Below are 22860 nucleotides of genomic sequence, written 5' to 3'. Positions count from 1 at the left end.
ATTAGTATATTCATTAGGTTAAACTCATTAACATATACGTCAGTTGGATTACCATAGTTACGTGCAGTTAACATCTACTAATATTCCCCTCCAAAAATACCCTAAACTGGTTCAAACTGTCTTCTTGTGGTTACCTGTCAGCCACCTGCGACACTTCTAATGCCATCTTGTGACTTATAGTCACGTTAGTTTACTCACTTATCCTAACTTATTAAGTAACCACAGCTACTTAGGCTGTAAGCCTTATACTTAGGGGTCTTGATTAATCGCAGTTAACTCACGTGATTAACTTAAAAAAAATTAATCACGATTAAAAAAAATTAATTGCACTGTTAAACAATAGAATACCAGCTGAAACTTATTAAATATTTTTAGATGTTTTTCTACATTTTCAAATATATTGGTTTGTGTTACAACACAGAATACAAAGTGCACAGTGCTCACTTTATATTATTATTTTTATTACAAATATTTGCACTATAAAAATGATAAGAAATAGTATTATTCAAGCAGCAAAGAGTCCTGTGGCACCTTATAGACTAACAGGTATATTGGAGCATGAGCTTTCGTGGGTGAATACCCACTTCGTCGGATGCATGTAGTGGAAATTTCCAGGAGCAGGTATATATATGCAAGCAAGAAGCAGGCTGGAGATAAGGAGATTAGTTCAATCAGGGAGGATGAGGCCCTCTTCTAGCAATTGAGGTGTGAAAACCAAGGGAGGAGAAAGTGCTTTTGTAGTTAGCTAGCCATTCACAGTCTTTGTTTAATCCTGAGCTGATGGTGTCAAATTTGCAAATGAACTGAAGCTCAGCAGTTTCTCTTTGAAGTCTGGTCCTGAAGATTTTTTGCTGCAGGATGGCTACCTTTAAATCTGCTATTGTGTGTCCAGGGAGACTGAAGTGTTCTCCTTCAGGTTTTTGTATATTGCCATTCCTAATATCTGATTTGTATCCATATATCCTTTTCCATAGAGACTGTCCAGTTTGGCCGATGTACATAGCAGAGGGGCATTGCTGGCATATGATGGCGTATATTACATTGGTGGACGTGCAGGTGAATGAACCGGTGATGATGTGGCTGATCTGGTTAGGTCCTGTGATGGTGTCACTGGTGTAGATATGTGGGCAGAGTTGGCATCGAGGTTTGTTGCATGGATTGGTTCCTGAGTTAGAGTTACTATGGTGCAGTGTGCAGTTACTGGTGAGAATATGCTTCAGGTTGTCTGTGAGCGAGTACTGGCCTGCCACCCAAGACCTGTGAAAGTGAGGGATCATTGTCCAGGATGGGTTGTAGATCCCTGATGATGTGTTGGAGGGGTTTTAGCTGGGGACTGTATGTGATGGCCAGTGGAGTCCTGTTGGTTTTTTTCTTGGGTTTGTCTTGCAGTAGGAGGCTTCTGGGTACACGTCTGGCTCTGTTGATCTGTTTCCTTATTTCCTCATATGGGAATTGTAGTTTTGAGAATGCTTGGTGAAGATTTTGTAGGTGTTGGTCTCTGTCTGAGGGGTTAGAGCAGATGCGGTTGTACCTCAATACTTGGCTATAGACGATGGATCGTGTGGTGTGCCCGGGAAGGAAGCTGGAGGCATGAAGGTAGGCATAGCGGTCGGTAGGTTTTCGGTATAGGGTGGTGTTAACGTGGCCATCACTTACTTGCATCGTGGTGTCTAGGAAGTGGACCTCCTGTGTAGATTGGTCCAGGCTGAGGTTGATGGTGGGGTGGAAGCTGTTGAAATTGTGGTGGAATTTTCCAGAGTCTCCTTCCCATGGGAAGTTCACCTCATACAAGCACTGTAGTGCAATCTCTTTAATGTGAAAGATTAACTTACAAGCGTAGATTTTTTTTTGTTACATAACTGCACTCAAAACAATGTAAAACTTTAGAGCCTACAAGTCCACTCAGTCCTACTTCTTACTCAGCCAATCACTAAGACAAACACGTTTATTTACATTTATGGGAGATAATGCTGCCTGCTTCTTATTTTCAATGTTACCTGAAAGTGAGAACAGCTGTTCGCCTGGCAATTTTATAGCTGGTGTTGCAAGGTATTTACATGCCAGATATACTAAACATTCATATTCCTCTTCATGCTTCGACCACCATTCCAGAGGACATTCTTCCATGCTGATGATACTAGTTAAAAAAATAATGCATTAATTAAATTTGTGACTGAACTCCTTGGGGGAGAATTGTATGTCTTCTGTTCTGATTACCTACATTCTGCCATATATTTCATGTTATAGCAGTCTCGGATGATGACCCAGCACATATTCATTTTAAGAACAATTTCACAGCAGATTTCTCAAAATGCAAAGATGATACCAATGTGAGAGTTCTAAAAATAGCTACAGCACTCGACCCGAGGTTTAAGAATCTGATGTGCCATCAAAATCTGAGAGGGACAAGGTGTGGAGCATGCTTTGAGAAGTCTTAAAAGAGCAACGTGCTGATGCAGAAATGATAGAATCTGAACCACCAAAAAAGAAAATTAACCTTCTGCTGATGGCATCTGACTCAGATGATGAAAATGAACATGCATTGGTCCGCACTGCTTTGGATCGTTATCGAACAGAACCTGTCGTCAGCATTGACATATGTCCTCTGGAATGGTGGTTGAAGCATGAAGGGACATATGAATCTTTAGTGCATCTGGCAGGTAAATATCTTGCGACACTGGCTACAACAGTGCCATGTGAACATCTGTTCTCACTTTCAGGTGACGTAAACAAGAAGCGGGCAGCATTATCTCCTGCAAATTGTAACCAAACTTGTTTGTCTGAGCGATTGGCTAAACAAGAAGTAGGACTGAGAGGACTTCAGGCAGGGGTGAAATTAAGTTAAAGGATTTACCGGTATGCTGGAGTTCTGAGCAGGGGCATGGCCTCAACTGGAAGAGATGTGGCCTTAACCGGAAGAAGCAGGACCTTTAAATCAAGATTCAAAGGCCTCAGGGCTCCAGCTGTGGCTGGGAGTCCCAGGGCCTTTAAATCACCCCTGGAACTACCAGCTGCAGAGGTGGCTGGGAGTTCCGAGTCTTGGGCAATTTAAAGGGCCCGGGGCTCTGGCTGCCACTACCACATGGAGCTCTGGGCCCTTTAAATCGCGGATGGAGCCCTGTCGCCGCTACCCCGGGGCTTTGGCAGCCGGGTTCAGGCAGCAATTTAAAGCGCCTGGGGCTCCAGCGGCGGGGAGTCCTTGATCCTTTAAATCGCCACCCAGGCCCTGCTGCTGGAGCCCCGAGGTATTGGCGACAGGGATCCCATGAGGATTTAAAGGGTCAGGGGCTTTGGTTGCTGTGGGGAGCTCCGGGCACCTTTAAAACACTGCTCGAGCCCCGCCGCCGGAGCCCTGAGGTAGCAGCAGCAGGGCTCCTGTGTGGATTTAAAGGTCCGAGGCTCCCCGCAGTGGCAGGAGCCCAGAGCCTTTTAAATCACCCCCGGAGCCCTGCCTCTGGGGCTCTGGCAGCCTGGCTTGGGAGGTGATTTAAAGGACCCTGGACTCCAGCCAGTGCAGGGAGCCCTGGGCCCTTTAAATTGCCAGCCTCGGGAAGCCAGTCTGGTCTGGCATGGCGCACCGTACTGTACCAACTTACTTTCACCTCTGATTCAGGCTCTAAAGTTTTACATTGTTTTATTTTTGAATGCAGTTATTATCTGTACATAATTCTACATCTGTAAGTTCAACTGTCATGATAAAGAGATTGCACTACAGTACTTGTAATGGGGGAATTGAAAAATACTATTTCTTTTGTTTTGTACACTGCAAATATTTGTATAAAAATAGAGTGAGCACTGTACACTTTGTATTCTGTGCTGTCATTGAAATCAATATATTTGAAAACGTAGAAAACATCCAAAAATATTTAAATGAATGGTATTCTATTGTTGTTTAACAGCGCAATTAATCACATGATTAATCACAATTAATTTTTTAATCACACAATTAATCACGATTAATATTTTTAATTGCTTGGCAGTCCTGCTTGTACCTATGCTAATGGTTAAGCTATTCTTGCAGGCCTAGGCCTATAGGTCTCTTGCGTTCCTGTGGTCAGTTCCTTACCCATTTATCGTCTCCATACTGTGTAAGTGTCAGTGCTGTATGGGTGTGTACTCACTGCCTGGGCTACACCTGTGAACACTCATTTCATGTGGGGGGTTTGCCCAGCAAAAAGGTACAAAATGCAAAACTCATGGAATAGACCTTCCGAGGGTGCTGAGTGTGTGACTGAGGTTCCTCATAAGACACAGCAATGCCACAGCAAAGTTGTTTCACAGATGATGCATGTCATTAGGCTTAAAGCCTCTCTCCATAGAGAAGCCATTGTAAATATGATTTGTTGTGCGCAGGAGAATTCTGAAAGAGCTTCTCTCCTTGAGCTGTTGGTTGACTGCCATAGAGGGTAGTGAGATACGTACAGAGTTAGCAGACTGAAAGGGCAGAAATGTCAGCTGTGCTGCAAAGACACAAGCAGGTCTCCTCTACTATGCCAGGTTTGATTCAGAAGATGGTCTCTCATTGGTGCTGGGACCTCAGCCTGCCCCGAGTGGAGCCTCCCAAACCACTGGAAAAAGGCAGGAGAAGATTCATAAAGAAATACTCAGTATGTTGGAAATAGAGATATTAGAGTGGGACAGTTCCTGCACCTCACTAGTTGTTATGGTTCCTAAGGGAGCTGGGACTATACGGTTGTTGTCACAGTACCTGACAACTATCCTCTCCCCAGAATGGGTGACGTGTTCGATACCTGAGGCAAGGCAAAGTACCTAGGTTGGTTAAAGGCTATTGGAAAATACCTTTAAACAGCAAAGCATGGAGAAAATCTACTTCCATTACTGATATGAGATTTTGTGAGTACAAAGAGTTACCTTTTGGGTTCATTAATGCAGGAGTCACTTTGCAGAGGGTCATTAATCAAGTGTTAAACAGATTACAAGATTTTGCATGGGCTTAATATGCAATATTAATATTGCACTATGGAGCAATTTGTGGTGATATCATAAAAACCATTTGGGAACTGTGGGAAACTTCTGGGAAAGGGGCAGCCGGTACAGGAAGGATGGGCTTCACCTAAACGAAAATAGAACCAGACTTCTGGCACTTAAAATGAAAAAGGTCGTTGAGCAGTTTTTAAACTAAGCGCTGGGGGAAAGCCGACAGGAGCACGTGGTTCGGACAGAGACATCGCTTATGGGAGGTTCTACTAATGGAGATTCTCTATGTCCTAGTAAGAAGGAGAGGATGGAAGATAAAATACAGGTAGGCTCTGATGAGAAACAGTCAAATGAAAGAGTTCCATTCAATTACATCATGTAAGGGCAGACAGCTAAAAAGTGACAAGTTTTTAAAGTGCTTATATACAAATGCTAGAAGGCTAAATAATAAGATAAGTGAACTAGAGTGCCTCATATTAAATGAGGATATTGATACAAGAGGCATCACAGAAACTTGGTGGAATGAGGATAATCAGTGGGACACAGTAATACCAAAGTACAAAATATATCGGAAGGTCAGAACAGGTCGTGCTCATGGGGGAGTGGCACTATGTGCAGTGGTGAGCTGGAGCCGGTTTGCACCAGTTCGCAAGAACCAGTTAATGTAGAAGTTGGTGTAGAACGGGTTATTAAAGGGGCTGTTGGATGGGCAAACTCCAGTCCATGGGCCACATCCGGCCCACAGGACCGACCTGTCCAGCCCACCTGAGCTCCCAGCTGGGGAGGGTCCCCAAGCCCCTCCCCTGCTCCCCCCCCTCGCAGAGCCACAGTGCGCCATGCTGCTGGTGCCAGCACTCTGGGAAGCTCTGCAGCTCCTGCCGCTTTGAACAGCATGGTAAGGGGGCCAGCCGGGGCTGGGAGGATGGGTTGGATAAGGGGCAGGGAGTGGATGGAGGGAGCGGAGGTTCTGGGGGGGCGGTCAGGGGACAGGGAAACGGGGGGGTTGAGTAGGCATGGGAGTTCCGTGGGTCTTTTGGGGTGGTGGTGGATGGGGTTGGGGCAGTCAGGGGACAGGGAGTGGGGAGAGTTAGGTAGGGGGTGGGTCCTGGGGGCAATTAGGGTGGGGGGTCTCAGGAGGGGGTGGTCAAGGGACAAGGAATGGGGGGGTTGATGGGTTGTGGTTTCTGAGGGGAGCAGTCAGGGGAAGGACCTGGGTTGGGGTCAGATGAGTGGGGAGACAGGCACGTGGGGCTTGTACTCACCACGCGGTCCCCTACCAGGTCTTCGGTGGCACTTCAGCAGCGGCCGGGGGGGTCTTCACTCGCTCCGCATGAAGGACCTGCCACTGAAATGCCACCAAAAACCCAGAGAGAGTGAAGACCCCCTCCACTGCCGAAGTGCCACCGAGGACCCGGTAGGGAGCCGGTTATTAGGATTTTGGGAGCTCATCACTTACATGTGTGTAAGAAAACATAGAATCAAATGAAGTAAAAATCTTAAATGAAGCAAACTGTGCCATGGAATCTCTGTGGAGAGTGATTCCAGGCTTGACATGGAACTCAGAGACGTGCGTCTCACGGTAAAGGGGTCAAAGCGCAAAATGGGAGCTGCCAAAGTTCCTTACGTAGAATACTGGGCGAGGGGCGAATTTCTTCCGATCCCTGGAAAGTAGATGCTATTGGTAACTGGCTCATGGTCCAGAACAAAAAACAAGTCCAGTCTTTCATAGGTTTGGTTAACTATTACCAGAGATCAGCAGGTAGTTTTAGTGATATCGTGTCTCAGTCACTGACTTGTGCAAAAAGCCAAAGCCAAATGAAATAGTTTGGGCAAAGGCTCGTCAGGAAGGTTTTGATAAAGTAAAGAAAACCTTATATGCAGTGTTGTTGTAGCCATGTCAGTCCCTGGATATTAGAGAGACAAGGTGGATGAGGTAATATCGTTTATTGGACCAACTTTTGTTGGTGAGAGAGACAAGCTTTTGAGACACATGAAGCTCTTCCGCAGGTCAGGGAAAGTTACTCCAAACATCACAGCTAAATGCCAAGTGGAACACATGGTTTAGCATGAGTAGTTAGCACATATTTGAAGGGACCATTCATGGTAGAGTGGCCCGTTAATGCCTGTGCAGCCATAGGACAAAAAGTGGGGGTAATGGGTTAGAGATTGTTGTAATAAGCCATAAATCTAGTGCAGAGGAGAACCAAAAAGCCTTTTGTAGGACATAGGGATATTAATGAAAACTTGGATCCTAATTCTGACTGAAAATCAGCTGTCAAAACTAAATCCTTGGGAGAAAACCTACTTTATAAAATAGGAATGTTGTTGTCAAGGTTCCTTCCCCTTGCTGAACTCTAGGGTACAGATGTGGAGACCCACATGAAAGCCCCCTAAGCTTATTTCTACCAGCTTAGGTACGCTGCCACCACCAAGTGATTTAACAAGAAACAGGGAAAGGACCACTTAGAGTTCCTGTTCCCCGAAAATATCCCCCAAAGCCCTTACACCCTCTTTCCGGAGGAGGTTTGAGAATAGTATCCTAACCAGTTGGTTACAAAAGTGATCAAAGACCCAACCTCCTGGATCTTTGGACAATGGAAAAATCAGTCAGATTCTTAAAAGAAGGGTTTTATTAAAAAGAAAAGGTTAAAAGTCATCTCTGTAAAATCAGGATGGAAAATAACTTTACAGGGTAATCAGATTCAAAGAGCCCAGAGGAACCCCCTCTAGCCTTAGTTTCAAAGTTACAACAAAACAGGGATACCTCCCTCTAGCAAAGGAACATTCACAAGTTGTGAAAACAAAAATAAACTAACACGCCTGGCCTGGCTGTTACTTCCAAGTTTGAAATATGAGAGACTTGTTCAGAAAGATTTGGAGAGCCTGGATTGATGTCCGATCCCTCTTAGTCCCAGGAGCGAACAACCCCCAAAACAAAGAGCACAAACACAAGCCTCCCCCCGCCCCAAGATTTGAAAGTCTCTTGTCCCCTTATGGTCCTTTGGGTCAGGTGTCAGCCAGGTTACCTGAGCTTCTTAACCCTTTACGGGTAAAAGGATTTTGGTGCCTCTGGCCAGGAAGGATTTTATAGTATTGTACACAGGAGGGCTGTTACCCTTCCTTTTATAGTTATGACAGATGCCATTAGTAATAGATGTAGGACTGCATTCTCCATTTTGTGTTATATGTGGAACCACTTCTCTTTCCACTCATTATCCTTTCTCAGTAGCTCTTAAACCTTAATCGTTGTTAATAAACTCGTAGTTGTTTTCACTATAAGCAGATTCCAGTGCTGTGCTGTTATAAAGGGTTTGACCCTGAGTTGTACCAGTCAAGCTGTGTGTACATTGTGTCTTTGGGCACAGCTTACCTGGTAATTACTGTGAGTGTCCACTGACAGTCTGGGGCCTGCAGGGAGTGCTCTGAGGATCGGATTGGTGTGTACCTAGTGTTAGCCTGCATAGAGACAGTACGGCCTGCAGAGATCTGGGAGCCAGACTTGTGGGGACAGAGGCTGGTGGTTTCAGGGAGCTGAACCACAGTAGGCACAGACAAGACTGCTTCCCGCTAAGGGCAGGTAGTGGCATGGTGCCTCGCATCCCTGGGGACCCTGGGAAGTATCACAGAGATATTCTGCAGTCCTCTTCTAAGGATGCGTTGCAGGAGCACCGTAGTGCAGACCCTTACCACAGTGACTGATGAGGGGGTTGCATCGCTGTAGTGAATCCACCCTTCAAGAGGCAATAGCAAGGTCAATGTAAGAATTCCTCCATTGACTAAATTGTGTCTACACTGGGGCTTAGGTTGGCTTGACTACATTTCTCAAGGGGGTGAAGGACGTAGCTAGGTTGACCTAAGTTTTAGGCATAGACCGGGTCCTAGTAAGACAGGGTTAGTGCTCACTGGAGTGTTCTACTAGTGCCATCTGATGGCTGTGGGCTAAAATAGCGAGCCAGAGAATACATGATTAGCTAGCAGTTTCATCTTGACTTGGTTTGTATTATGGGAAAACCTTCCAATTAACAAATGCCTGAGCAGCAAGGCAGTGAGGGTGGTGACTATGATGCAGACGTGCATAAAGAGAAGACTGGATTAGCCAGCAAAGCACAGCAGACCCTCAATGATCTCCACTTCCTATTGTTTGTACAAATACAGAGTCCTTGTGCGTTTGTCTGCAAAAATTTCATTACATCACATGAAACAGACATGACCTAAACAGACAGCTGAGGCTGAGGATTCCCCTGGCATGGGGAAATCTCCAGGTGGCATAAAGCTGCTGTAGCAAATCCTACACTCCCTCCCCAGGCCCGGCACACTGCAGGCCACTGGCAAGTACTATAATGCAGAGCAGTCCCAAGGCTGCTCTGCTTGTGCAGCACAAAATGGCCTCATGACTGGGAAGCTCCAAAAGTGGCTTGGAGCCAGCTTTGCGCCTCTCCCCACCTGTGCTGACTGGGAAGGCTGAGACCCCACGTACTGAGTCAAAGAGTTTATAAAACTCCACACACTTATGGCCAGACTGTCTCTGCCCCTGGCCCACATGTGCAGGACAGGAGAGGACAAGGAGCCTTCCTACTCTCAGCACATCTTGTGCAAGGGCCTAGGACATGTACAGCCTCCTCCTGTCCCTGAGCATGCACATCACCCCAAAGGAGTTTTTGTACCACCCCTTGCCTGAGTTTCTGCTGGGGCAGTGCAATAAGGAGACAGGATGTGGTTGTCCTGCAGGTCCCTAGAGATCTCTTTGAGAGGACAGAGAAACGGAGCCCAGCACCACTCCATAGTGACACCCATGGGATGCTGAGAGCAGGAAGGTGGAGGCATTTGAGCCCTCAAAGCTTCCTGGGCTATAGGTGTTATTCCAATCTACGCAGTCTGTCGGCATGTCTGTGCAGCCAGGAACAGGAGACATAAGGTCTACAGTCCAGAACAGAGTGGATCCCAGTTGTTCAGACAGCTTCCTGTTCCTGCTGCTGGCTGTTCCAGCAGGCCAATCAACTGCTCTGGGATTCTGGCAATGGGGTGTTGGGGGTGGACCCTCAAACTGGGGCTCACAAGGTGGCCAAGTGGAGGGTTGCAGCATAGCTGCTCCTGTGGACCCGGGTTCGAGGCCTGTGGGTCATGACACCCCTGCAGGCCTATTACATTCAACCCCAAGAAGCAGCAAGCAGAGAGGAAAAGAGCAGTGAAGGTGGGTCCTCCAAAATTGTCTAGAGAGGACTCTCCAGAGCAGCCATTTTGGGAAATCAGAGAGATCTGGTCTTCAAGGGGCTAGCAAGAGCCAATCAGGGCCCGGCTGGCCCAGATAAGAGGAGCTGCCTGGCTGTAGCCGGTCAGTTCCCAGCTGGCACCAGAGCATGCCAAGGGGGCGGCTCTCGGAAGGGGAAGGGGAAGGGGAAGGGGAAGGCTTGCGGGTGGCCAGCCAGCTGGGACTTACACAGCTGAGCGTGCAGAGAGAGAACAAGCTGGGGGTGCTGGTCCTGACACTGCTCTGGGGATAAAAGGGCTGGTAGGAAGAGGCCCAGGGATACAGGAGCAAAGGGATGGAGAAGGCAGTGCATGGCGGCTGGAACTCCCCTACCAGCCACAGCAAAGGGGTGTCAACCCCAAGAATGGGACAGGGCTTATTTGGGAGCCTGAACAAAGCGCTGAATTTCAAGGGCCTAGATCCGAATAATGCTAGTGATGACAAATAGACTGTTTCTCTGTTGGACTCTGTAGTGCCCTGGGAGGGGTTCACTCAGCCAGCGGGCTAAGCTGCTGAGTACCAGCCAGGGTCAGCCAGTAGCCTTCATGGGGCACCAGGGTGAGAAAGGACTGTGGTACTGCACCCTGCCGCTTGGAGGCACCCAAGAGGTTAGTGCCCTGCCTCCTTTACACAGGCATGGGCGCCAATTTTTGTATCATTTTTGGTGGTGCCGAGAAAGGGTCCAAGTCCTGCCCCCCCACCTGCCTTGTAAGCTTATATATATTTTTGAAAATAATGTAAAAATGGACGGAAACAGTAAGCATTTAACAGTTTCCCTACGTTGCACAATGTGGCGGGGGGGAATGAGGAGTTTGGGGTGCAGGCAGGCTGCCTCAGGGCTGGGGCCAGAGGAGGAATTCCCCCCCAGCTTTCTCCCCACCAGCTGGAGTGAGCTGTGGGGGAGGGGTCCTCTTCTCCCTGCTGGCCAGGCCTGCCAATAGGGTGCAGGGTAGAGGGGGCAATTGCCCAGGGGCCCAGGTGATTTAAAAAGGCCTGGGGGCCCTGGCTGCTGCCGTGGTAGCTCTGCCTGTTCTAGGAAAAAGCATCTCTTGATTCAAAGATGCTTTGATATGCCCCATGCAGGTTCTGGGATGGCTGAAGCAGCGGAGTAGGAAATACCACTGCCTCAGTTGCCCCGGAACCTGCATGAGTCATAAAATATCAGGATTGAAAGAGACCTCAGGAGGTATCTAGTCCAACCCCCTGCTCAAAGCAGGACCAACCCCAACTAAATCATCCCAGCCAGGGCTTTGTCAAGCTGGGCCTTAAAAACCTTTAAGGTTGGAGATTCCACCGCCTCCCTAGGTAACCCATTCCAGTGCTTCATCACCCTCCTAGTGAAATAGTGTTTCCTAATATCCAACCTAAACCTCCCCCACTGCAACTTGAGACCATTGCTCCTTGTTCTGTCATCTGCCACCACTGAGAACAGCCTAGATCCATCCTCTTTGGAACCCTCTTCATGTAGTTGAAGGCTGCTATCAAATCCCCCTCACTTTTCTGCAGACTAAATAACCCCAGTTCCCTCAGCTTCTCCTCATAAGTCATGTGCCCCAGCCCCCTAATAATTTTCGTTGCCCTCCACTGGACTCTCTCCAATGTATCCACACCGTTTCTGTAGTGGGGGAACCAAAACTGGATGCAATACTCCAGGTGTGGCCTCACCAGTGCCAAATAGAGGGGAATAATCCCTTTCCTCGATCTGCTGGCAATGCTCCTACTAATACAGCCCAATATGCCATTGGCCTTCTTGGCAACAAGGGCACACTGCTGACTCATATCCAGCTTCTCGTCCGCTGTAATCACCAGGTCCTTTTCGCCAGAACTGCTGCTTAGCCAGTCAGTCTCCAGCCTGTAGCGGTGCTGGGATTCTTCCTTCCTAAGTGCAGGACTCTGCACTTGTCCTTATTGAACCTCATCAGATTTCTTTTGGCCCAATCCTCCAATTTGTCTAGGTCACTCTGGACCCTATCCCTACCCTCCAGCGTATCTACCTCTCTCCCCAGCTTAGTGTCATCTGCAAACTTGCTGAGGGTGTGTCATGGTATAATTCCCCACTCTGAACCTTAGCGTCCAAAAGATGGGGTACCAGCATGAATTCCTTTAAGCTTAATTACCAGCTTAGAACCTGTAGCGCTGCCACCAACCAGGAATTCCAGTGCCTGGTACACTCTGGTCCCCCCAAAACCTTGCCCGGGACCCCCAAGACCCAGTCCCTCTGGATCTTAACACAAGGAAAGTAAACCCTTTCCCTCACCATTGCCTCTCCCAGGCTTCCCGTCCCTGGGTTACCCTGGAAGATCACTGTGATTCAAACTCTTTGAATCTTTAAACAGAGAGGAAAATCCACCTTCCCCCCTCCTTCTCTCTCCCCCTCCCAGACTCTCCCTGAGAGAGAAAGTAATCCTAACACAGAGAGAAAATTAACCTCTCTCTCCCCCTTCCCTCCTTTCTCCCCACCAATTCCCTGGTGGATCCAGACCCAGTCCCCTGGGGTCTCACCAGAATAAAAAAACAATCAGGTTCTTAAACAAGAAAAGCTTTTAATTAAAGAAAGAAAAAACAGAAAAAAATTATCTTTGTAAATTTAAGATGGAATATGTTACAGGGTCTTTCAACTATAGACACTGGGAATACCCTCCCAGCCTAAGTATACAAGTACAAACTAAAATCCTTTCAGCAAAATACACATTTGAACTCCTCTCAGCCAAATACACATTTGCAAATAAAGAAAACAACCATAAGCCTAACTCGCCTTATCTACCTAGTACTCACTATTCTGAACTGATGAGAGCCTGTTTCGGAAAGATTGGAGAGAAACCTGGTTGCACGTCTGGTCCCTCTGAGCCCCCAGAGTGAACAACAACCAAACACTAACAGCACACACAAAAACTTCCCTCCCTCAAGATTTGAAAGTATCCTGTCCCCTGATTGGTCCTCTGGTCAGGTGACAGCCAGGCTCACTGAACTTAACCCTTTACAGGCAAAAGAGACATAAAGTACTTCTGTTCTATTAACCCTTGACTATCTGTTTATGACAGGGTGCAATTAATCCCATCCTCCAGATCATCAATAAAGATGTTGAAAAAAACCGGCCCCAGGACTGATCCGTGGGGCCACTCTGCTTGATACCAGCTGCCAGCTAGACATGGAGCTGTTGATCACTACCCGTTGAGCCTGAGAATCTAGCCAGCTTTCTATCCACCTTAGAGTCCATTCATCCAGCCCATACTTCTTTAACTTGCTGGCAAGAATACTGTGGGAGACCGTATCAAAAGCTGTGCTAAAGTCAAGATATATCACATCCACTGCTTTCCGCTCATCCACAGAGCCAGTTATCTCATCATAGAAGGCAATCAGGTTGGTCAGGCATGACTTGCCCTTGGTGAATCAAAAGTGTCTTTGGATCAAGAGACATTGCAGCTTTTTCCCAGAGCAGGTTGGGTCGGCACGGATGCCCTGGGGCTCCTCCGGGCAGCTGAGGGATGGGACTGAGGCCGGCCCAGGGTTTCTCTGGTGGGGGGTAGGGAAGGCAGCACTCGGGGCTTCTCTGGGCAGGGGCGCTGTGGCCCTGATGAATGGAGGGGTGGGGGGCCCCATGACTGATCTGCCCTGGGGCCCAGAATTGCTGTCGGCAGTGCTGCCAGCAGCACATTCACCCCGCACCACACTACATGTGCTCCTAGGGCCCTCTCCACCAGCCCCTGCATGCTACCCAGAAAGGGGGCAGGGGGGCAGCGGATGTGCCCTGTCAGCTTGTGGCCTGACTGGTGAAGGGTCACGGCCCAGGGGGAGGGCTGCTATCACATCACATGTGCTTCCTCCGTCCACTGATCACAGCAGCAGCCACTCAGCCTTCCCTGCTCCCTTGTAGCCAGAGCGGTGGAGCGGGGTGGGAGCAGCGTGAAAGGGCCAGCCAGCAGCCAGCGAGGGAGCGCAGCATGGGGGGGCAGCAGTGTAGTTAGTGTAGCTCAAGTATCAGCGGGAGCTGTGTTAGTCTGTATCCACAAAAACAAGGAGGAGTCTGGTGGCACCTTGGAGACTGACAGATTGATTTGGGCATAAGCTTTCGTGGGAGCTCAGTTCACTGCGAAGACTCAACATGCCATACCAGGAGCAGAACCGAGCTGGCGTAAAATGCAGCACATGGTCCACGTATATTGGTGAGACCGCCCTTAAGTACGAGCAAATGCCCCATAGCCTCTTCCCCCTACCCCGCCTCAAACTATGGGCACAGCTAGCTAAAACTGCAGACTACTAGGAACTTTCACATTGCCGAGATCACTCACAGCATCAAATACTATGGCAAGCTGTGCTCTGAGTAGGTCTTTAAGGGATGGCTGCATCGTGCCAAGAGCTACTGCAAGGTTGTTGGCAAACACAGTGTTCTAGTTATATGAACTCAAACATGCATACGTACGATCACAATTATTGATGTTACCACTAGGTGCCGCTGCTGGCACGGGTGCCAAATGCATTCACTAATTCAGAGCAAGGTGCTGGAGTGGCTGTCACCCACAGCGCTGCCCAGTATTATGCAATTCTGCAAGAGACAGACATTTGAAGGGCCAGGCGTGCCATGTGCCATGAGTAGTACCAAAGCACCGCCAGACTGCGCACAGCAGTTAATGCAGAAGGGAGCCGGGCAGTTCTGGAGCAGCCAGTGCGTCCAGCTGGATGCAATGGAAAGTGTCCTGTCGGGAGGTATTTCTGCTGTGGGATTTTACTGCGGAAAGGCTGCCTGCCTCAGACGATCCTCTCTCAGCCCGTCCTTGAGCTGCCCTTGTTTGTCCAAGGAAGGGCCAAGCTCTTGTGGGGGAGGGAATTGGGCAGCGAGACTTGAGCAGGCCGTTCCAGCATTAGGATTATGGAAGCTGTGTTCTCAGCAGGGCTGTACCATGGAAGGTGCTAGGAATGGGAGGGGGGGGGTGCATGGCAAATCCCTGTCCCACCCACCTTAGCAAGCTGGCAGCAGTAGTCTGGTTCCAAACCCCAGCATCCTTCCACAGGGAAGAGCGAGAGTTCGTTTCAGCCTTGGGAGACCAAAGCCTTTCAAGCGACTGTCAGGAAGTGGCACCCCAAACCACCAGTCACTTTTGAAAAGCTTGGCCAGGGGGATGCACGTGTGTGTGTGTGTGCACGTGTGTGTGCACGTGTGTGTGTGCGCGTGCACCCACGTGCATTCCACCTCCCACTTCTAGCTGCTGCTGCTGAGCTCACTGTGTCCCTGTGCAGGCCTGAGCTGCCTGTCCCACCCTTCGGCTGTAACCAGGCTGGACACCAGCCTAGTGCCTTTATCAGCCCCATCCTCTTGGGCAGGGCGGCAGAGTAAGAGTCCATCCCTGGGCCGTGTCCTCCTTCTCTGCACCCCATGGGCTAAAGTCTCAGGAGATGGGGCTTCTCTGCTGCCCTCCTGCAGTGGTTCCAGCCTGTGGGCTCTCAGAGGGGAGGCGCTGGGCTGGGTGGAGGAGCCTATGCTGGTAGCTGCTTGTGCTGGAGCACCCTAGCTCAAGTGCCATGACCCTGAGAGCACAGAGACACTGGGGGCAGGAGAAGGGGCCTGTGGGTTAAGCAGGGGTGACGGGGATTGCATACTCAGTGGGACAGGAGGTTTTGTGGGGCTGCCTGCAGTTTGGATTCTGGCCAGGGCTGTCATGTGGCACCTCTCCCACTCACTGTCGTCTAGAGACAGCTACATGCAGGAGCCCGCCCGTGCCACCACCGCCTCCTGCCCTGGGCTCATCCTGGGGCTTTGGGGATCTGGGGCTGGGAGAGAGGTGATGAGGCCCCCCAGTGACCTGGTGCAAATCTGCCCCTCTCACCAACTCCTCCCTCCACCCATCGGTTTCTGGCGGCTCCATGTGTGCACACACTTAGCCCTGCTCCAGGAGCAGGCTGATGAAGGCACCAGGCAATGGCGTGTGCCCCAGTCTATCCTCTCTGCCACCCACATCGATCAGAACCCCCAGGTACAGTGCATCATGACCCTGAGCACTCTGCCGCATCTGTGCCCACCCCACAGGGTGAAAGTAACTTACAGGACTTACTGGTACCGCCGGAGTCCTGAGGGGGCGTGGCCTCAACCGGAAGAGGCGGGGCCTCTCAAAATTTAAAGGCCCCGGTGCACCAGCAGTGGCTGGGAGCCCCAGAGTCTTTAAATCAACCCAGAGCTCTCAGCTGCAGAGGTGGCTGGGAGCCCCTGGGGCTCAGGGGCAAATTAAAGGGCCCAGGACTCTGGCCGCGGGAGCTCTGAGCCCTTTAAATCTGGCCCCAGCCCAGCCGCCGGAGCAGTGGGTGGGATTTAAAGAGCTCTGAGCTGCCCGCGGCCATGAGAGCTCTGAGCCCTTTAAATCCAGCCCCAGCCCAGCTGCCGGAGCCGCCGGCAGGATTCAAAGGGCTCTGGGCTGCCCGCTAAGGCGGGGAGCCCAGAGCCCTTTAAATCCCCACTGTACTCTTGCCGGTACACCGTACTGGACCATACCAGCTTGCTTTCACCTCTGCCTCCTGCCATCAGCATAAGGCCAGGGCAGGGAATTGTTCCCAAATCTACGTTTTCCTGCCATTTTTAGCAGACATTCTTAGCGTAGGAATTGCAGGCAGAGCAGTATGTGACTGCAGTTCCCCCAAAGGCCACTAGAGGCAGCTGCTCCCAGCCCACTGACCTTCCCCATTCAGAGCCTGGCACTCACCCATGCAGAGGTGCCCACATAGAACGATTATGTGCCATTTCAGTCTCATTTAAACTGCGTTAGGGCCTGTGCTCTGCTCTGGCACCAAGCTGCTGCGTGTGGTGTGGAACCTGTGTTGTGGTGAACGTACCCCACAGCCCTGGTTGCTGAATGGCACTGTGCTAGCAGAAACCATGCCAAACTCAAGTGCCGAAACCCAGGAGACTGGATGAAAATCATGAGATTAAAAATAAAGAAATCTGGGTTCTTGCTATTTGCTGTCTGGTTTTGGAAGCTGTAACGCACATTGGGATCATGGGTTCAAGCTTTTCTCTACAACCATAGAGCTAAAAACTTACTTTAAAAAAACAAGAATGTGATTTTCAGAAAATAAAATGACTGAAGGAGCAGTTGCTTGATGAAGAACATCAAATCTCACTATTCACATAATGAAAGCACAACTGGCAACACTGCAGTTGTTAGTTATTAACACAAATATATTTTTTCTACAAAGTAACGTACACTTTCACAAACAACTTATTGGGAAAGCCTTTTGAACTAACTGCTACAGATATTTTTCTTGCAGTTCCTAAACAATTGCATATAAAGTTTTAAATTATGACGATAGAACATCTTGACTAATGACATGAATACATTGTGGTATTTTATCAGCTTAAAAATCTGCAACAGGTATTGTGTGTTTATTCGGAGCTCTCAGACATCTCAGACTCTGTGGGACATGCCTCATATCAACAGAATCAGTCTGCGCTACCGACATCCCATCCAAATACCCTCCGGCCTGGAGACCATTTCGGGTCTCACCACTGCTGTGTGCTTCAGAGCCCTTATTAGTGAGCAAGGCTTCACACCAGAACTCAGCACACAGTTAAGTATCTCCCCACCCTCCACCCCCAGATTAACAAATGAGGTATCTGAGACGTTACACAAGGCTCCTTGCTAGCAGAACAAATGTCTCCACTGGGATACGTGCAAGACTCACCCACTCAACCTTACAGAAAGCTTGTGCCAAATCTACCTGATGGGCTACCCTTTCTCTAACCCACCACTGTTCTAACCTCTGGGTCACACTCCTCTCCCAGACACCCAGGACTAGAGCTCAGGACCCCTGAGCTCCTACATCCTACTTCTGTCCAGCAATTGGCTATGTACTCCACTGGCAAAGCATGTGCACTCCCCTTCTAGGGAGTGACCTGGACTAGAAACAAGTGGCTCCTTCAGCTCAAGTTACAGAGGTCTATGCTAGGACAGGACGGTCTAAACCCTGCTGATGCCCGAGGAAGGGCTAATAGTTGCATGTGATGGCATTTTCCCCTGTTCGCTTTCTTTTAAAATGGCTTATTTAATTCACAGTGAGCGAACAACCTGCAGACAAGTTTTGTCATTTAAAATACTATTTGAGTGAAAGCAAGGTATTCCACTCTTGGGCACTTGTCACCAGCTTTGATGGCTTGTGTCATGCACTGACCCACCGTGGAGCATAAGAGGTGTGAAGTAATGGGGAGGATGAATTCCTGATGTCTGAGCCTGGACATGCTGCTGACTTTCACAATGGACTTTTAAGGAGCGGGGAAATTTTGAACTGTATCAAATAACAAACTCCAGTCTCTTTGCCTTTGCCATTGTTCTTTGTGTTTGCTTACAGCCCAGTCACTCTTTGTTTGACCCAGCATTTACAGCTAGATTCATGAGGATTCTCTGAACGGAAAATCAGCAAACATTTTGTAGTGACATGTCAGAAGAAGCCTAAGCAAGATAATCCTGTTTACTGACTAGGTGAAAGCAGTTGTCCACACAACTTACATAGGAGGTGAACATTTTAGAGCCAGACTGTAAATCATTGTTAACAATTAATATAACGGTTAATAGAAAAGGCTTCCTCATGATAGATAATCAAAGGACAATATGTGTTCTGTCACTTCCTAAAACTGTCTGGTATGGAACTAGTAAATAATTTAATTACAGCCATGAAGTCCTCTATCCTGCAATGATATCCATGTAGGCACAGATCTCACTGCTGGAGGGGACCTAAAACATGGAGTGTAAAAAGATTTAAATTCACCGTTTTGACTCATTTCCCTCTTAAGTGAATGAATTTGAGTATGACTAAGATTTGCAATGTTGGGCCCAGATCCTCAAAGGTATTTAGGCACCTAATACCCATTAGTTTGTCTTCCAAGTCCATATTCAGACCCAGGGCCTGCTCCAGGCCACAGTGTGCCAAGCGATTGCTTGGGGCGGCACGCCGCAGGGGGCGCTCTGCCGGTTGCTGGGAGGGCGGCAGGTGGCTCCGGTGGACCTCCTGCAGACAAGCCTGTGGCAGCTCCACTGCAGCCACAGGACCAGCTGACCGTCCACAGACACGCCTGTGGCAGCTCCATCTGGGCTGCGGGACCAGCTGACCGTCCACAGAAACGCTTGCGGGAGGTCCACCGGAGCCACGGGACTGGCAAGCGGCAGAGCGCCCCCCGCGGCGTGCCGCTGTGCTTGGGGCGGCGAAATTGCTAGAGCTGGCCCTATTCAGACCTAAGTAAGAGATTTCATTGTTGAAAGTGTGGCACTTCATTGATATGCAACCCTTCTGCCCCTCTGAGTTGGCAGCAACAAGGGCCACGTTCTGTATCCAGGGGTTCCGTTTCAATAACACAATGCAAAACCAGCTCGAGCCCCCACCCAGTGGTCTGGGACAATTACATACCACCCCCCCGGGCGTCTCTAGGAGGCAATACTTCCCCTCTCGCAAGCACGGAGTCTGAGTGTAGCAAAATCCTTTTAATAAAGGAGGGAAACAATGTGGCACCATATTGGGGAAACACCACAAACAGGATTCATAACATAAAGCAAATGAGCAAAAGACCCACCCAGTAAGTTTTGGCAACGTCCTTTTCCCCTTAGGGTCCTAAGTCCAATCACCCCAAAGTCCAACAACCCAAAAGTCTCTGTTCCTGGTCAGTGCCATCCCAGAGTTCAAAAGTTTATCTGCAGTTTTACCTCCCACCGAGCCTGGGTGGAAATGTGGGGGGGGCACACAGGGTGTTAAGGGGCACCTTATGTGGGCTGGGGCCAACTGCCCCACCTCTCTGCAGAGTTCTGCTGCAGCCTTCTCCACAACCTGCTCCACTCCACCAGCTGGGCCGCTCCTCCAGCCGACCTGTGAGCTGCTCCACTCACTGCTCTGTGGGGTGCTCCAACTGTACTGCAAACTGCTCTGCTCTGCCAGCTGCTTAGCCATATATCTTCAGGCTCCTTCACTAGTTAACACAGCACTCAGTGATCTCAGCAAGCTTAGCTCTTTTAGTGATTTCAGCTTGTAGTAGGGGAGCCCCAGTGCTGATGCATCATTGGCCCAATGTGAATTCAGCTCAGCAGCCTCTAGGTGGACTCCTAACAGAATCAAAATTAGCTCTACTCTTCAACAGTGGAGAGAGAAGGTGCAATTAGCATTTTATGCCCTCAAAAGAGAAAGAGAAAGAGGACCCGGACCCGGACCCGGACCCGGACCCGGACCCGGACCCGGACCCGGACCCGGACCCGGACCCGGACCCGGACCCGGACCCGGACCCGGACCCGGACCCGGACCCGGACCCGGACCCGGACCCGGACCCGGACCCGGACCCGGACCCAGCCACTCTCAATTCACTGGGTTTTGGAACCCATGACCCTTGTCTAGCGAGTGCTACTTCATTGATGGTGAGATCCTCTGTCATAAAACAGGTTCATAGTCCTTCATTCATATAAATCAGGGTAACAACACTTTATTCCTCCTGCCCCAATAACAGAGAAATTGAGGATCCCACAGCTATCAAAGTGACCATTTTAGGCCAGCGTGGGTTATGCTAGGCAGGGTGGGTGTGCCTATGCAAACAAGATCAGCTCCTGAAATTCTTTTCCACACTCACCATAATTCACCAGCAGATGTCAGGGTAGCACTCATCCTGACTCTGCTTACAGACATTAACAGCAGCTAATGGATGCTCAGCACTCGTGCGAGTCAGACCTGACTATGAATTTAGGAGCCTAGCTTTGAAAATCTTGGTCTCTGTTACTAACAATGCACATGGTGACTAAGGAACAGCTCTTTGAAAGTACTTAGGTTTAGACAATGATGTCATTAGTTAAAAAATAGTTGATAGTTTATGTTGCTTGTGCCTAGGCAAATTCTAGTGCAGTACACTAAAAATGGTAACTATGGTATAGTAGAAAGTCAATTTGAAATTGCGCTGTACTCTGGGCCATCGCTGGTGTGGCCTCCAGCTCAGCCGGGCTGCCTGTACCTTGGGGAGGGCGAGCATTCTGGGCCAGCAGGGGAGTGATCTCCAGCTCAGCCGGGCTGCCTGTACCTCAGGGAAGGAGAGTGTTCTGGGCCGGTGCGGGTGTGGCCTCCAGCTCAGCCGGGCTGCCTGTACCTCGGGGAAAGTGAGCGTTCTGGGCTGGCAGGGGGGTGCCTTTCCAGCAAAAAGCTGGCGTGAGCTGGGTTTGAAGGAGCTCTGTGAGCTTTTCCAAATCCTGTCTCCAGTATTTGCCATGGGAGCCAAGGTACTGACTTGCTTTCACTGTCTCACCCCTGGGAGCAGCCTGGGGCTGCACAGCTTTCTGGGTTGGGGGATGTCTCAGTGCCAGCAGTGGGATTTTGCTTTCCTGTTGGAATAGGATTCCCTTTGCCTCCAGTGTCTCTGGTTTCCCCACATGGCTTGATTGGCTCTTGACTCCTGCGCAGTTTGCAGGGGAAGAGGTACCGAGCAGAGCAACCTGTCAATCTGCTTGTTGTGGCCTGGGCTTCGCAGCCCTTAGCCGTCCTGGCGCAGACTTGATCCCTCCCTTGCTCGGGGCTGGTCCCAGTATCCCGAAGCATGTTGGCACAGACCATGTGGCCCTTGCGATGAGCTTGCATCAGTGGGGTGAGTCCATCCTTGGTGGCCCTGTTGATCTCCAGGCCGAACTGCTTTAGTGAGAGGATGATCATTGTGATAATCCCCACATGGCCCTTTCTCTGCCATGCCATGAGCACCTGAGAGCTTACTAGGCACTGGGCCTCTGAAGATGGGGGGGAGCCTCTTCCTGGCTTTGGCTCACTGGCCCATCTGGCCACGCTGGCAACTAACCTGCAGGGAGGGCAAGAGGTGAGCACTCGGCTGGAAGCCCTTGTTGTTCTGTGCTGATGCCAGAGCTCAGGAAAGGCCTGTGAAGGTTGAGACAGGCCAGGCTGCTGCACTGGGGAGCTCATGGATAAGCTCTCTGCTATGCACACAGCCACGCTGCTCATTGCAGAGGGCTCCGGCCCCATTCAGGTGCGGTTGCTGCTCTGATGGGGGCCTGGTTTGCACTGCAGCCTCCTGTACCAAGCCCAGTGCTGAGGATTTCAGTACTGAGGGTGAGCCCAGCCTGGCGGGATGCTCTGTAGTACAGTCCCACCCAGCCAGACTCCAGCCCCACTGCACTGGGTATAGCCCTTGTCCCACAGAGCTACGGGCCAGACGTCCAAAGGGATGTAGGCACTCAAGGTGCAGAGAGGTGCTTCTGAAGACCCCTCTAGGTCCCACTGAGGTCAAACACCATCATCCCTCTGTCACAGCTCGGCTGCTGAGGCACCGAGAGAGAATGTCAGCGGCAGAGCGAGGGCCTGCCTGCCGCTCTCCAGGGTCCCAGCCCAGCGCCAGAACCAGAACCACAGGCCAGCTCAGCAAGGAGCCTCAGGGTTTCCCAGAAGCCATGTCTGCGCTGGCTACACATAGCCAAATGGAGTTAAGAGTCGCACCCACACAGTCTTGCCTGCCTCTGCTCCTCCCCAGCCTCAGGCACAGGCTGAGGCAGAGGGGTCCTTTCTCCCTGCTGGGGCGGGGGTGCCTCTCCGGGACACATGCTGAGGACTCCAGTGGGTCTGTAACAGCAGCCTGTGCTCTGCTGACAGCCACGGAGGAGCTCTCCCTCTGTGCAGACCGGTGTGTCCAGGGCTGGCTGTTACTAGCAAGGCCAGAGAGGAGAGATTTG

At 50.0% G+C, this 22860-nt stretch overlaps 1 long non-coding RNA gene across 1 annotated transcript in view; it reads right to left on the bottom strand.

Moving 5' to 3' along the window:
- Positions 1-22860, bottom strand: part of LOC127048498 (uncharacterized) — a 288020-nt gene that overhangs the window by 219155 nt on the left and 46005 nt on the right. Inside the window, exon 2 of the long non-coding RNA XR_007773695.1 lies at positions 13008-13078. This is a non-coding gene — a long non-coding RNA (uncharacterized LOC127048498). The remainder of the gene's footprint in view (positions 1-13007; positions 13079-22860) is intronic.

The sequence above is a fragment of the Gopherus flavomarginatus genome, chromosome 3 (assembly GCF_025201925.1).
Source record: "Gopherus flavomarginatus isolate rGopFla2 chromosome 3, rGopFla2.mat.asm, whole genome shotgun sequence".
In the NCBI taxonomy this organism is placed as follows: domain Eukaryota; kingdom Metazoa; phylum Chordata; order Testudines; family Testudinidae; genus Gopherus; species Gopherus flavomarginatus.
The sequence above is the reverse complement of the archived record's forward strand: the minus strand, read 5'-3'. Positions and strand labels throughout refer to the sequence as shown.